Here is a 14,578-nt window from a genome sequence, read left to right as displayed (position 1 = left end):
GGGCCACACCTCTCCCAGACGCTGTTTCCCCACCACTGTCAACTGTCGCAGTTTCTTGTTGGTAAATCCCGGTGGGAAGTCTGGATTACCTATAACCGGAGTCATTGGTGATGGCAGGGGAGCAATGTGTGCAGCGGAACAACCTCCGCACAACAGCCAACGTAGCTCCCACTACGGGGTGACCTCTGAGGTCTTTTGGTAGGGAGGACAGGAGCCACGGGGAGGTCAATAGGAGAATGGAACCATCCTCAATCTCCATCTCCACCCACTGCTTGTGTGGGCCATTACAATGCCAATCAACGACTCTCGCTAGCAGAGTCACTCTGTAGTATTGTCTGAGATCTGGGAGACCCAGACCCCCCTTGTCCTTTGGTCTGGCAAGCAATTGCAAACGGGCTCTGGGCGGTTTGCGCGCCCAAATAAAGTCCCGGAGCAGCACCTGCAGTTGTCTGAAAAAAATTGGGGGTAACCGGATCGGTAATGTCTGGAACATGTATAAGATCCGAGGGAGGGCCATCATTTTGAATGCATTACAGCGCCTGAACCAGGTCAGTGTTAAAGCATGCCAGTTTCCCAAATCAGATTTCAGTCTATCCAGGAGAGGGACAAAATTAAGCAGGTACAATTGCGCTAAATCCGCTGCGATGTCAACGCCCAGTTAACGTATAGATTTTTCAGCCCAGTAGAATGGAAAAGCGGACCGGAGCCTCTTGGCCTCACCATCCGGGACCGATATATTCAATACAGCCGACTTGGCGCAATTGTTTTTATAGTTTGATAGGCTGCCGTGTCGCTGTAGAGACGCAAGTATTTTGGGAAGCAAAATGTGTGGATTGGAGACGGAAAAAATTAGATCGTCAGCGTACGCCGCAATTTTGTGGTGTGCCGAGGGTTTGGATATGCCAGTAATATTCGGGTCATTCCGAACGTGACACATAAGTGGTTCCAGTGTCAGAATTAAAATTAGGGGAGACAGAGGGCACCCCTGCCTTGTCCCATTAGTGATGGGGAAAGAGTCCGAGCACCCCTCGGTCACCCGTACCGCTGCCGACGGCGTGGAGTAAAGCGACATTACCCAGCTCATCATGTGGGGGCTAAGACCTATATGTTCCAGGGTGGCCTGCATAAAGTGCCAGGCCACCCTGTCAAAGGCCTTCTCCGCGTCCGTTGACAACATAAGCAAGGGCCTTCCCTGTACATGCGCCGCATGGATTAAATTGAGGACTCGGGCCGTATTGTCTCTAGCTTCCGACTTATTTATATTTTTTTGCTTGTTTCCCAAGGTGACCATCTTGGCGTTTGTCAAGAGGGTTGAAAGTGCCTGAAGAGATTGCCTGCGGGCACATCACCCTGAAAGCACCCGATCTCGTTTGATGTTGGAGGCTAATAGAGTCGGGCCTTGTTAGTACCTGGATGGGAGACCGCCTGGGAATACCAGGTGTCGTAGACTTCTTTTTATGTTGTTGGCGTTGACCTGTTTTTTTTTCGCTTATTTCCCAAAGTGACCATCTTGGTGTTTGTCAAGAGGGTTGAGAGTGCCTGAAGAGATTGCCTATGGCCACATCACTCTGAAAGCACCCAATCTCGTCTGATCTTGGAGGCTAAGAAGAGTCGGGCCTGGTTAGTACCTGGATGGGAGACCACCTGGGATTACCAGTTATTGTAGGCTTCTTTTTATGTTGTTGGCGTTGATTCGTTTTCTTTTTTTTGCTTGTTTCCCAAGGTGACCATCTTGGCATTTGTCAAGAGGGTTGAGAGTGCCCAAAGTGATCGCTTACAGCAGCATCACCCTGAAAGAGCCCTATCTCTTCTCTTCTCTGAGGCTAAGAAGGGTTGGGCCTAGTTAGTACCTGGATGGGAGATGGCGTTGGAATACCAGGTGCCGTATTCTTCTTTTTATGTTGTTGACATTGACCTGTTTTTTTTTCACTTGTTTCCCAAGGTGACCATCTTGGCATTTGTCAAGAGGGTTGAGAGTGCCCGAAGAGATCACCTATGGCCCCATCACCCTGAAAACGCCCAATCTCGTCTGATCTCGGATGCTAAACAGTGTCGGGCCTGGTTAGTACCTGGATGGGTGACCGCCTGGGAATACCAGGTGCCATAGGCTTCTGTTTTTTTTATTTTTTATTTAGTAGTATGCGACATACAATGCAAAGGCAACTTCACAGAATGTGTGATACAAATAGTTACAAACAAATGATCATATTGCATGGATATCAGAGCCAATGGTAAGAAGTCTGAGGAGAATAGCACGTGTACAGCTTTGCGGTCATATCAAGATGAGATTAAAGCTCCATCTCGTTGGGATCCTCTACCACTTAAATTATTATTGATACTAGCCCTGCTACCCTCGAAGAGTTTAGATATCCATAGATAGGGGAAGAGTATTGTGTAGTAGTCAAATGGGGTCGGAACATACCATTTTCTTTTCCCTTTTTTGAGTTAAGAAGGGAAATAGTAGAACTGAAAGGAGGGAGAAGGGGAAAGAGAAGATTGGGGAAGGAAATGGCAGAAAAGGAAAAGAAGGGGTAAGGGGGTGTCGTGGGTAGAGTGGATAGGGTGGGGTCCCCTCCCAGGGAGCAAGAGACGCCCTCGGCTGGGTAGGGTCCCCTCCCAGGGAGCAAGAGACGCCCTCGGCTCACCAGCTCATCAGCTGTCCAACGTTTGGAACAGCGATCTCCAATGATCACCATGAGCTTACTATGTCTCGCGGAGGTATTCCTCCGAAAAGCGAAACTGGGTCCAGTAGAACCATCTGTTCCCATGCTCCTCCGTTTTATCCCTCATTGTGGCAGTCAGGTCTTCCATTCGTTCAATATCATTTACCCTTGCGAACCACTGGGTCACCATTGGAGCAGATTGCTCTTTCCACGACTTGGGATGCAGGCCCTAGCTGCATTGAGGAGATGTTTATGATAACGCTTATGATAACGCTTTCTCGACATAGGAGTTAGATTGAGAAGAACTGCTGCGGGATCATTGGCTAAGGAAATGTCTGTGAACTTGTGGATGAGTCTCAGGACAGGCTGCCAGAATGTTTGTAATTTAGGGCATTCCCAGAAAATGTGGAGAATGGTGCCAGTCTGTTGCCCACAGTGACAGCAGAGGTCAGATTGACCGGGGAATATTTTGGCCAACACCACCGGTGTACGATACCAGCGTGTGATCAGCTTATATGAGATCTCCTGATATTTACTGCAAAGTGACGACTTATGGGCGAAAAAGAGTATTCTGTCCTTCTGTGGTTTGGAGAATGTAGTTTGTAAGTCCCTTTTCCATTTAGCTAGGAAGGGTGGATCCGTGGAGGATTGTGCGTCTGTCAGGATTTGGTAGGACCTAGAGAGGGAACCACGAATTGGGCCATCATCCAGGCAAAGTTCCTCGAAGGGGTGGAATTGTCTAGAGAAGAACGAATGGTTAGGTAGTGATCCGAGGAAATGGATTAGCTGTCTAGCTCTCCAGCTATCCAATGCAACAGGTACTTGCTCTAGCAGTATGGTCCCCGTGGGAATCAAGCCCGTGGGTCCAAGAAATAGGGCTGCTCTCAGAAGCCCTTTCGGGGCTTGCCTGGTAAAGGCCTGGTCAGACAGGCCCGGAGGGAATTTAGGATGTCCAATAATTGGGGTCATAGGAGAAGGGAAGTTAGTCAGGTGGGAAAGGTGAAAAAAACTATCCATCTCGGCGAGCGAGGGGCCAATTAACGGGTGAGTAGTCACACAGGGCTCCAATGGCCTCCCCGCCCAAGGCAGACCAGCCAGTGGAACCCGTGCCATCTCCTGCTCTAGCTTGACCCATAGCTTCAGTTCCCCATGCCGGTGTCTTATCACATATGGTCCCCCATCGGATAGTGTCCGCTGTGTACTGCGCATGCGCAGTACACAGCAACACAGATTCCGAAAATTGCCGAGCATGAACGGCGCCTGCGCACTGAGTCCAGGTTCTATCCCCACTATCTAAGTGGACATAGAGTAAGAATATAAAAGAGCCGAGCGCAGCGAGGCCGAGCCCGAAGCGTGGCGAGCGAAGCTCACCTGCGTGGGGCCCTCTAATATTCACAACCCTATGTCCGCTTGGATGGTGGGGCTACCACCTCCACTCACCGCGCAGGCACCGTTCAGCTTCGGAGATTTTCCGAAGCTTCGTCTGCTCCGTACTGCGCATGCGCAGTACGGCGCGGACACTATATCATGGCCGGACAGTATATGGCAGAACACCGGCACCAGTCAACCACCGGTGTCATGTGCGTCGCTGTGTAATATAGAGCAGGGTCCGGGAAGCCAATACCTCCCCGCAATTTCGGTCGCAATAGCATTGCCCTACCAATACGCATATGTTTTCCGCGCTAGAGGAACTTGATAAAGATTGAGCGAACCGCATGAAAGAAAGTCTGGGGTATGTTCATCTTCAACACATTACAGCGTCCGAACCATGACAGAGCTAGTGGGTCCCATCTTTTAAGGTCCGCTGTAAGCCCATAGGCTTCTTTTTATGTTGTTGGCTTTGACCTGTTTTTTTTTTGATTGTTTCTCAAGGTGAGCATCTTGGCGTTTGTCAAGAGGGTTGGGCATGTCTTGAGGAGAACGCTTACGGCCACATCAACCTGAAAGCACCCGATCTCGTCTGATTTCAGAGGCTAAGCAGCGTCAGGCCTGGTTAGTACCTGGATGGGAGACTCCCTGGGAAGACCAGGTGCCATAGAAGGATCTGGTCTGGTTAGTGTCTTGATTGGGAGATTGCCTGGGAATACTGGATGCCGTAGGCTTCTTTTTATGTTGTTGGCTTTGACCTGTTTTTTTTAGCTTGCTTCCCAAGGTGACCATCTTGGCCTTTGTCAAGAGGCTTCAGAGTGCCCAAAGAGAGTGCCTACGACCAAATCACTATACTATATATGGAAAGGCCAGTATGGTGGCCTGGAATTATGGGTGGAGCCCGGTGGAGTATATAACCAGCCCGTTCGCCTGGCTCCCTCGTCGGTTCCGGTGCGCGATATCTGATACGTCAGAAATCAAGGGCCGACTATCCACAAGACTTTACAGTGAGCCGGGTTCGTGAGTTCCACGTTTTCGTCCGCCTCGTGTCGACAAAGCCTTGTCGTTCGTCAGCGTCCGTCTGGTTGCCGTCTGAGTCGCTATACTCTAAATCGAATTTTCCGTTGTCGTACAACACGTCTGGGCCGGCTGTCGCAGGTAGGGCTTCGGCACCCTTTTCGTTCATGTGTTATTAAGTCACGTAAACTAGATTCCGGAACTCACGAACCACTCACTCTAGATTACACGAACGTCTTAACTTATATTCGATACCTCATGTCACTACCCCTTCTTCGAAGAAGTCGTTGTCACCTTTTCGGTACTTGTCGTTCGTGCCGACAGGCACTTCGTTTCGTAGCACGTCATTGCTAAACCGAACGACTCATTTCGTCGTGTTCGAATCGATCGAACCGTTTCGAAAGCACAGCTGTCTGCTTGTCACGCTAAATTGAGCAGTCCGGGCAATGTCAATCTCAGGTTGTTCAAAAAAAAAAAAAAAAAAAAGATCATTTCATACCGTTGTACTATGTCCGTCAGGTCATTTCTTTCCATGTCAATCATTGCAGTCATTTCAATCATGCCAGTCGGTTATGTCGAATCATTTCATTTCTGCCACTTCTAAACCATGTTATCATTTCTGTCACTTACCACACTCCGATTCGAATCCCGTCGCATCTCTAACGCACCGATTCGCTTCGAAGTGCCCCAAGGTTCGGCCTCATTTCTGTACATGCTCCAGAGACTGAGTCACTCGCAGGTTCAAGCGTGGTCCTTGATTCTAGTCTTTGTCATGGCATATCATTTCTGTCACTTATTACGCTCCAATTCGAATCCCATCGCATTCCTTATGCATCGATTCGTTCTGGTGCGCCCAGCTGCTACACCTCATTTCAGTACCCCCCCCCCTTTTTTGCCTGAGCTCCACGTGGCAGGGTCCCCCCCCCCCTGCCTGAGCTCCACGCGGCGGGGTCCCCTCCCCCCCCCCCCCCTGCCTGAGCTCCACGCGGCGGGGTTCACCCCCCGCCTGAGCTCCACGTGGCGGGGTTCCCCCCCCCCCGCCTGAGCTCCACGTGACGGGGTCACCTCCCGCCTGAGCTCCACGTGGCAGACCCCCCCCCCCCCTGCCTGAGCTCCACGTGGCGGGCTCCACCTCCGCCTGAGCTCCACGCGGCAGGCCCCCCCCTCTGCCTGAGCTCCACGTGGCGGGCTCCACCTCCGCCTGAGCTCCACGCGGCAGGCCCCCCCCCCCCTCTCTGCCTGAGCTCCACGTGGCGGGCTCCACCTCCGCCTGAGCTCCACGTGGCAGACCCCCCCCCCCTGCCTGAGCTCCACGTGGCGGGGTTCACCCCCCTGCCTGAGCTCCACGTGGCAGGGTCCACCTTCGCTTGAGCCCCACGTTCTATGTGCAATTTGCGTTAGAAACAAAAAGGAAAAAAAAAAAAAAAATGGGGAAAGGGAAGGAAAAGGAAATTTTGCATCTGCGGCGCAACCAAGTCACGTCTCTGTCGCCATATGCACGTTATTCTAAATTCAGTTGTCTGCTCGTTTTATTTATGTAGCTCGTTTCAGTTATGTCTTTCATCACATTTCAAGTCTTACCTCCACTATTTAGCTAGACATCTCTCTGCAGGTATAGGAGTCTCATACAAACTCACCTTCATCTCCTCAGATCAGTCGAGTTTTCAGTAGGTCCAACCTGCACCGGGTCGGACGGTGCCTCCTTAGGTAAGAGAATCTTCTGGGAAGGGAACGCTCACAAGCGGTAGTATCCTTCTCTAAAAAAAAAAAAAAAAAAAAAAAAATGTTTGCTCAGGAGTCTCCTACGAGTCTTGTAATCCATGTCACCCTCTTAGGTTCCGTATAGGAGAAAAACCCGGACCCAAGGATTAATAGGCTCACCAAGCCTGGATTTTGCCACCATGTCCCAGGCTGGCAGCGAGGACTACACGGCTCCATTGTCCCCGTCTCTCGTCTCAGAGAGCGGCAGCCAAAGGTCCTTCAGATCATGGACCATTCCAAGGCTGACAGCCGAGTTGAGGCGTAGGGGTGTACCCTTCCCAGCTACAGCCAGAAAGGCCGAGCTTTTCGGGCTCCTTTTTCCTCCCCCAGCCGCGGTTGAGGATAGTGTCCAGCAGGCCTCCCTGGGCTCTATCGCTGCTTCCATCACGCAGCTTCACACGCTGGTGTCATCCCTGACGACCTCAATGTCAGAGGTTCAGAGTCGGGTGGCCCTCCTCGAGACCCGCCCAGTTGTTCCTCCTCCTACACCAGCTTTACAAGCAGTGGAGAACACCAGCGCAGGTACCCCCGGGTGTACACCAGTAGTGTACCCTTCTCATTTAATATCAGCCAACATCAGGAAGGACATCCTAGAGGGAAAGGACGTCAATCTGGCTTCACTCCTGATATCCATTCACGAGCTGGCAGAAAATAAAGCTTACACTTGGGGGGACGTGTCGGTGGTCCTCAAAGCCAAAGACCCCAGGCTGGACAGGAAGCTTTCAGTCACCGAGTTCACCTTGGCCTTCGGCATGCTGAGGGATGTCATCTGCTCGGCCTCCCCCGGCAGGAGGGAGGAACTGGATCGTTACCTCCACGTAGTAGTTGACCTGGGGTACAAATACGGCGGTTTTGCATTTTATGACTATCACCGCTCCTTCTCCGCTAAGGCGGCCGCCAGGCTCTCCCAATTTCAGATACCTACGGATTGGAGTGTCACCGAGTTGTTCTGTCGACACTTCGCAGGGCTGCGGTCTCCTCTTTGTGCCATTTGCCAGTCGGCTACTCACACCGCGACTTGGTGTGCCAGCTCAGTGGCAACCCCGCCCGTAGACGGTCCATCGACCTCAGGCACTGCCCAGGCCCTACCGGCGCTGGTACGCCTGCCGCAGACGGATAAACTGGGGCGCCCGGTCAAGACCTTGGGGGGCGCAGCCATCTGTAACAACTACAACAGCGGGTCGTGCAATTTCAGCCAGTGCAGGCTGCTCCATGTATGCTCACGATGTAATAGAGCTCATCCCAGGCTCATGTGCGAGGTCAAGCAGGCTAGAAAATCTTGACTAAGCCGGGTCAACGTGTCGTGGCTCAGTGTCTACCTCGCCAATCATCCCACCCCCTCACTTGCCACCTACCTAGTTCAGGGCTTTACTCAGGGCTTTCATACAGGACTTATTTCCCTCCCTCACCTTACACACGAGTGCCAGAACCTGCGGTCAGCAGCCACCGACGTACAAGCCATCGACCAGCTATTACGGGCAGAGCTAGACCGGGATTTCATCATAGGCCCTTTCACGAAGCCCCCATTTAACACCTGGCGAGTCAGCCCTATTGGGCTTGTCAAGGGCAAGTTCTCCAATAAACTTAGGTTGGTCTACGATTTGTCAGCGCCTTATTCTTCCTCTGTCCCCAGTCTTAACTCTCTTATCCCCTCTGAGGAGTTCTCCCTTAAATACGCGTCCGTAGACATGGCCATCCAGGCCATTCTCAAGTCAGGCACAGGAACATGGCTCTCCAAGGCCGACATCTCGGACGCCTTCAAGCTCCTTCCTATCCATCCATCTCTCTGGTGCTGGCATGGCATCAAATGGAGGGAGCTCTACTATTTTGCCACTAAGCTAACCTTCGGGTCCAAGAGTAGCCCCTGGCTCTTCGACTCGTTTGCGCAGGCTCTCGAATGGATCTTGCTGCACGTAGCCCAGTGCCAGGGAGTCATACACTATTTGGATGACTTCCTGCTGGTCGAGTCACCTGGCTCCCTTCCAGGGGATTTGGATAAACTAAGGGTGGTCTTCAATAACCTTGACGTCCCGATTGCTGAGCACAAGGTGGAGGGCCCTGCGCAGGCAATCACCTTCCTCGGGGTCAGCTTAAATACCAGCACTATGCAGGCCAGCCTCCCCCCGGATAAACTAAGCCGCATCAGGTCGGTCATGAGGGACTTCACCCGCACCAGAACTTGTACCAAGAGGCAGTTACAGTCCCTTCTCGGTATGCTTAATTTTGCCATGCGCATCATCCCTCAAGGTCGCGCTTTCATATCACGCCTGTTAGTCCTACTGTCTCATTCACAAGACCCGGAGCATATCCTCAGCCTGGACCCCGCAGCCATAGCTGATCTTGCCATGTGGGAGGAATTCCTGACGTCCTGGAATGGTGTGTCCCTGGTCATTCCCTCCGTGTCCTCCTCGTCACCGCAGGTCGTGACCGACGCAGCGGCCTCCACGGGTTTTGCGGCAATTTTTGGCCACCTCTGGCTCGCAGCCCCTTGGCCTCCTCAGATACTGGCTATTCCGGGCTTCACCGAGACGTCCTCCCTATTCGAGTTGTACCCCATCGTAGCCGCTGCCCATACGTGGGGCCGCAGTTGGTCCGGTCAAACAGTGACCTTTTCAACGGACAATCTCGCCACTGCGGAAATCATTAACAAAGGCAGGTCCAAGTCTCTGGAGATTATGTCCTTCCTGCGGCGACTGGTCCAGCTCTCGTTATTGTTTCAATTTAATGTTCATTGTGCCTTTATCCCCGGTAAATGTAATCGGGCAGCGGACGCCCTCTCCCGCTTTAACTTAGTTTCCTTTTTTGATCAGGTGCCCGGAGCCGGACCAACGTCAGCAGTTATCCCGGACTGGTCTCAACTGACCCTGGATTAACCCCTCACCTAGTAGCCGCGACTCAACTCATCAATCACTCCCTCGCAGACAATACCCGCAAGGCCTACCAAACAGCCTGGAGGGCCTTTAACCGTTTCTTAACATCTCACTCCACAGAGACCTCCCGGGTCAAGCAAGTTCTGGCCTTCATTGCCCATTGCCACTCGGACTTGGCGTTATCCTTCAACACGATCCGACTATACCTGGCCGGGGTACAACATTTTACGTCCCTCCAGGACCCTGCTGAACCCTCCTTGTTCACTTTTCACGCCATTCGGGCCGTCATGCGTGGCATCCAGAAACGCCAGCCTGCGGCTTCCCTCAAACGCCTGCCTATCACAGGAGACGTTTTCAGAAACATGTCCGATATTCTGGCCACTGCACCTTTCGGACTCCACACTAGTATCATTATACAAGCAGCCATACACCTGGCCTTCTACGGCTTCTTGCGGCCAGGCGAGTTTACCTCCAGTAGCCCCTCAGCTCGCACGCTATGCAAGCACCACCTGGTCAGGCACGGAGACCATTTCATCCTACATATAGCAGTATCCAAGACGCAGCAGCTCGGCCCAGGGACGGACATACATTTTTATAAAACTAACAACCGCTGGTGCCCGGTCGCCATGCTCACCCGCTTGTTGACCCTTCTGGCCGATCAACCAGGAACTGGCCCGCTTCTGCCATTCCACGGTAAGCCACTGAACGCAGCCCAGTTCATGGAGCATGTCAGGATACTCCTGGGCATCCTTCACCTCAATCCGGCTCACTACTCCGGACATTCATTTCGGATCGGAGCGGCTTCAACTGCCTCCCGCCAAGGGGTCCCGGTCCACGTTATCAAAAAGTTGGGTAGGTGGAAGTCCACCTGTTTCGCCCGTTACATACCCAATCCGCAAGTAGAGATGGCCCAGGCCTTTGTCAAGCTCACCCAGTAACAAACTTGAATCAATAAAGGCATTCCCTACCTGTATGTTTTTGCCCCCTTATTTTGGTATACCCTACGTTAGGCCAGGGCACACTTTCAGGTCCGGTTCAAGTAAGCGAGTTTGTGTTAACCTTGTTTGTCATCCTTATCCGTATCGGTCAGAGGGCTCTGGGCCATAAATGGAAAGGCCAGTATGGTGGCCTGGAATTATGGGTGGAGCCCGGTGGAGTATATAACCAGCCCGTTCGCCTGGCTCCCTCGTCGGTTCCGGTGCGCGATACCCACCCACCCATCCCCTGTCAGGGCATTTCTCAAGCATTATACTCCTCGAGCGAGTACTCATTTCACTCCATTTCATTTTCATTTCATTTATTACTCATTTCTCTATCAAGGGTATGCCCCCTTATTTTGGTATACCCTACGTTAGGCCAGGGCACACTTTCAGGTCCGGTTCAAGTAAGCGAGTTTGTGTTAACCTTGTTTGTCATCCTTATCCGTATCGGTCAGAGGGCTCTGGGCCATAAATCTATATCTATAATAATAAATAATATTTTTAGTTATTATATATAAGATACTATATAGGTGATTTGGCCGTAGGCACTCTCTTCGGGCACTCTGAAGCCTCTTGACAAAGGCCAAGATGGTCACCTTGGGAAACAAGCTAAAAAAAACAGGTCAAAGCCAACAACATAAAAAGAAGCCTACGGCATCCAGTATTCCCAGGCGATCTCCCAATCAAGACACTAACCAGGGGGGGCGTGGCCTAGGCATGAAGGAGTGAGGACGCTCTTTTCTGGAGCTCCCGGTCCGTGACCCCTCCGCACCCCTTTACCACAGTCTGGTTGCATATTTCGGCATCGCCGACATCCCCGCGCTTCGGCGGAACACAGCCAGCCGAGCGGGGTCCGCCGCTGCTGCCATGGACAGGTACTTGGTCCCGCTGCAGCCTCCGGCCTCCACGCCGGATCCAGCCAAGATGGCGCCCGCGGCCTCCGGCGCTCCAGGCACAGAGGGAAGGTGAGCAGACTGCTATGCAGGGACACGACATGCCCCCGTTCTCCCCGCCTAGTGACTTGTCCCCGTGTCTCCCACGCTCACTGTCCATGGCCTCGCTTGACAGCCCGGACCATAGCGGCCTGCCACCCTGGTTCCCTCACAACTCCCAACTGTCCCAGAGACCCTCCCGCAGTGGAAGCCTCATCCCAGGACCGAATGGCCAGGCTGCTCTCGCCTCAGACACACAGGGGGACCCACCGCTGCCACCAGCACCGGCATTATTGGGGGACAAGGCCATCCTAGCTTTACTCCAAAACCTTCCCACTAAAGCAGACTTTAGCTGTATGGCAGCCAGGATTGAAACGACCTTGCGACATGAAATCGCAGGGGTCAAACGTGACGTGTCGGCTACGAACGAGCGGGTGACCACCCTGGCATCGGATGTGACCTCCCTGACCACTGATGTTTCTGGCCTGCAAGCCGCACATGATACCCTTGCTGACAGAGTGGCACAGTTGCAACTCCTAGTGGATGACCTTGAGAATCGCAACCGCAGACGCAACATCAGGATCAGAGACTTGCCCGAAGCCACTGGCCAGGCAGACCTCAAAGCCACAGTTACAGCTATATTTAACGCCTGTCTGGACCGCGCTGCTGACACAGTAATAGCCATTGATAGAGTCCACAGGACCCTGGGCCCCAGGAGCCCCACAGAGAACCGGCCACGTGACGTTTTATGCTGTCTCCACAATTACTCAGTTAGGGAGGATGTCCTGCAAGCGTCGTGGCGCAAAGGCAGCATTGATTTTGACGGGGCCCAAGTCACCCTTCTGCCAGATGTATCCCGCAAGACCTTCCAGATGAGACGCTGTCTGCGACCCCTTCTGGAACACCTAACTGAACGGAGGATTCCATACAAGTGGGGCCATCCGTTTCACCTTATAGTGCGCAAAAATGGGAGGCCCCTTGCGCTACGACACCCTTCGGAGGTCCCGTCCTTTCTGGAGGCTTTGGGCCTGCCCTCGGTTCAGGTCCCCGACTGGTTGGCTCCTGTTGTCCCCCAGGGAGCAGTGGCCCCGACGAACAACCCCTCAACCAGGCCACAGAGAGTGAGACGCCACCATCGATCCCAACGTCAGAGATCGCAGGCCCCTCAAGATCGTGAACCCTGAGAGAGTACAGTAATTTTCCGTTATTCCTGTGTTATACCCTTTTTTTTTTTGTTTTCTTTTTCTCTACCAACATAGACGGCTGGAGTATCCAGCTTTGTGTTGTTTACCATGCCACGGGCCATTGTTCCCAGCGCCCCCGCTAGGGGAGAGGAAGGACATTGGAAGAACAGAGTTGGACACTGCACTTCCTGGACGAAGCCCTGAGTTATTGGCGGTACTGTTCACCATTCTCGTTACTGTTTATCTACACTTGCCCTAGTCTCGGCGCTCTTTGTGTTTTTGGACTGCCTGGTGGTGCCCCCCGGGTGCCCCTGGGCGGCGTTCCCGCTCCCTCCCCCTCTCCTCCCCCCCCTTTTTTCCATTTTTTTTTGGGGGGGGGGGAGGGGCGGGTGCCTGGGTGGTATAAAGTTATCTATACTCTGTGTTGAAAAGTTTAATATGTTGGTCTAATTATGCACTGTTCTACTGTTGTTAACTGCCCGATACCTGCTGCAGTGATGTTCTATAATGCGTTTGATGTCGTAGTTAAGATGCCAAAGAAGCTCCGTGCATGCCCGATTGCGACTGCATGGACCATGGGATGCTGGAGGGGTACTGCACCGATGAGTTCCTCCCTCTGCAGTGCCTTACCTCTTCCCCCACTAGGCCCCTCTGCCCTAACCGGCAGGTTCTCTCTGATAGGAGCTTTAGCAATTCCCCGATCTATCCCCACCCCTCCTACCCTCCTCCTCCCTACTAACTCCGGACCTTCTCCGCTTCGTTACTGCTTTTCCTTTTTCTCCTCCTCTTCCTCTGTGCTTGAACTCTATATCTACTACTGACTCTGGTGGAGACCGCCGGCCGGGTACCACTGCCGTCATGGCCCTGAAGCTGGTTTCCTGGAATGTGAAAGGGCTGAATGTACCTGAAAAAAGGTCCAGCTGCCTAACAGAATTGTGGCGGATGAAGCCCCAAATAGTTTTCCTCCAGGAGACCCATTTCAGGACAGGCCAAATACCACGGCTTTATAGTAAGCACTTCCCCCTGGCCCACCACAGCACGTCCCCTACTTCCAAATCGAGAGGAGTGTGTGTTCTTCTTGCTAAAAACTTGCCGTGGCGCCTGTTAGCTGTCCAAGCCGATAGTGAAGGGAGATATCTCTTCATTAAGGGAACTCTCCACTCGCAAACTTTTACTCTTGCCAACCTATACATGCCAAATGTGGACTAGCTGCCGGCCTTAGAAGCATGCTTGGATGCCCTGGCTGCATTCTCGGAGGGTACTTTGATCGTTGGGGGGGACTTTAACCTCACCTTGGACCCCCGCAGAGACTCATCATCGGGCACCTCTGCGATTTCTGCGAGAACGCGTTCACACATAAGAGACCTGCTACACTCCCACCGACTGATCGATGTGTGGCGTACGCTTCACCCACAGGATAGGGACTATACATTCTTTTTCACCGCTCATGGTTCTTACTCACGTATAGATATGTTTTTAGTCACCCACAATGCTATCCCGGCGGTCACAGACGCTCAGATAGGCCACATAGCCCTGTCTGACCATGCCCCGATTTCTTTGATGCTGAAGCTACAACAGGAGTCGCGTGGGCAGTCCTGGTGGAGACTGAACGAGTCTCTCCTGAAGGACCCTGAGACCCACGCAGACCTGCTTAGGGAATTAGAAAGTTACTTTGATCATAACCGTGATTCTGTTTCCAACCCCCTCATGTTATGGGCGGCTCATAAATGCTACATTAGGGGCATTCTTATTAAACATGGTCATAGACTCAAAGTGGCCAAAACTGAGGCTCTCTCCAAACTT

At 52.6% G+C, this 14,578-nt stretch overlaps 2 pseudogenes; both read left to right on the top strand.

Annotated features, from left to right (window-relative positions):
* The first annotated feature begins 1,550 nt into the window (after positions 1-1,550).
* On the top strand, positions 1,551-1,669 carry LOC143937465 (5S ribosomal RNA; annotated as a pseudogene).
* A 322-nt stretch (positions 1,670-1,991) lies between these two features.
* LOC143936374 (5S ribosomal RNA) lies at positions 1,992-2,110 on the top strand (annotated as a pseudogene).
* Positions 2,111-14,578: the final 12,468 nt, after the last annotated feature.

This window comes from Lithobates pipiens, unplaced genomic scaffold (genome assembly GCF_037356315.1).
Source record: "Lithobates pipiens isolate NorthernLeopardFrog02 unplaced genomic scaffold, aLitPip1_a1.2 Scaffold_28, whole genome shotgun sequence".
NCBI lineage: Eukaryota > Metazoa > Chordata > Amphibia > Anura > Ranidae > Lithobates > Lithobates pipiens.
Note: the sequence above shows the minus strand (reverse complement) of the source record. Positions and strands in the feature narration are given on the sequence as shown.